The following is a 2,146-nucleotide window of genomic DNA, read 5'->3' on the forward strand; positions in this document are numbered from 1 at the left end:
ATGTCCATTTTCACACTGTTGGTTCTTCCTATCCAGAAGCAAAGAATGTTTCCATTTCCTGAAATCCCCTTTAATCTGTTTGCTCAGAGGAGTGCAATTTTCACTGTACAGATCTTTTAATTTCTTTGTTGGATTAATTCCTAACTATGTCATTTTGTTTGGATGTTATCATAAAATGTGTGGTTTCCCTAATTGTTTTGTCCCTGAGTTTGTTGTTCGTGTATAGAAATGCTATTGAGGGACCTGGGAGATAGCTCAGTAGATTAAGTGCTTGCCTGACATGTGCAAGGGCCTGATTTCAATCCGTGCTTTGAAAAGGAAACAAAATAGACAAAAAATAGTATCGATTTTTCTAAATGATAAATCTTTTCTTTAATATTTGTTTATTTATTTATTTGGAACAGGGTCTTTTTTTTTTTTTTTCAGAACCGGGGATTGAACTCAGGTCCCTGTACATGCCAGGGAAGCACTTATTCCACTGAGCCATCTCCCCAGCCCCTCTTTTTCATTTTTTATTTTTTTCTGTAATTTAGGGAAGGGTCTACAGGGTATTCAAAGTCTCTCTACTAGATGAGAGTCTTAGTGACTCTTCTGTTTAGTGCCTCCCAAGTGCTAAGATTAAAGGTGCATGTAACCAGACCCAGTCTCAATTGCCATTTCAGTGTGCTCCTGGTGTGAGGTCTTCATGGCAGGACCAGAAATCAAACCCCTGAGTCTGTACCTGCTTGCAGGTGCTTTAATCTCCTGAGCTATTTGGCTGGCCCATTAGTATAAGGTCCCTCTACACAACTCCAACTCAGAGTGATCTTCCTGTCTTAGGGTTCCCAGTTCTTAGATTACAGGTATGGGCCACCTGCACCCAGTTTTGGTGGCCAGCATGGCATGCTCTTGGTTCCAGGGCTGGCATGGCCTGTAGGGGCTTAGAGCACTGAGCTGTCTCCCCAGCCCGTGCTATTGATTTTTGACTGCTGACTTGGTATCCTGCTATACTATTGCATTTGGTCATGAAATCTACAAGTATCCTAGTGCACTTTTGGAAATCTTCTATGTAGAGTATCATGTCATATTCAAATAATGATAATTTCACTTCTTTTCCAATCATCGCTCCTTTTATTTCTCTCTTTTCTAATTGCTCTAGGTAATGCTTCCCAAACTATTTCGAGTAAGAGTAATGACACTGGACATCTTTGTAGTAATATATAATCATCTTCTTTAACCGATTCGCTCATTCTTGGTTTGAAGTTCCCATTGTCATCAACCACAATGGTCAGCTCTGTTGATTTCTGGTTTCCTGTCACCTAGAGTATTGCTTTCCATCCTTTCACTTTCAGTCTATCAATTTCCATTTACACTAACTGCGTTTCTTATATGCTGCTGACTGTTGGATTTTTGTTTCTTGATCTACTCTGCCAGTCAGATGCTCTTGATAGGTGAGTTAAAGCCATTTACATTGATGGTTATAAGAGATATGTATTGGATTATCTTTCTCAGGTTCCTTTCCTGCTCTTTCCCTCTCTTTAATTACTTGCTCTGGTTGGTGATTCCTTTCTATTGTTCTTGAATTTGTGGTCATTTTTGTCTCTTTCTAGAATATCTGTCTGTATGTTCTGTGGGATTAGTTTGGTGGTCATGACTTTTTTCAGTGGTTCTTTAACGTAGAGATAATTTATTTCTCCATTACATTTCATAGATCCTTTTGTTGGGAACATCAGTCTGGTGGAAGTTGTTTTCTTTCAGGACTTGAAATCCTTCCCTCAAAGTTTTCCTTGACTTGATGGATTGTGTTGAGAAATCTGCTGCGATTCTGATTGACTTTCTAGTAGAGGTGATCTGTTTCTTTTTGCTAACAGCTTTTAATATGCTGCTTTTTTATGAATTTCTGGAATCTTAGTTATTATGTGTTTACCTGAAGATTTATTTTGTTTATAACTAATTTGGTTTCTATATGCCTTACTTAACTTTTTGTCAGATTCTTTCCCATAATTGGAGAACTTCCTGCTCCTGCTGCTGCACATGGCCTTTTTATGTCATGTGTGGTGACTCCTGCTTTCCCCTGACACCTGTCAGTGTCATATCATTTTTCTTTGCATCATCTTGTTTTGTTAAATTCTCATTTCTTCATTCAGTGTAATGTTATGAGGTCTTT

The sequence above is a fragment of the Octodon degus genome, unplaced genomic scaffold, assembly GCF_000260255.1.
Source record: "Octodon degus isolate 3935 unplaced genomic scaffold, OctDeg1.0 scaffold00461, whole genome shotgun sequence".
Lineage (NCBI taxonomy): Eukaryota > Metazoa > Chordata > Mammalia > Rodentia > Octodontidae > Octodon > Octodon degus.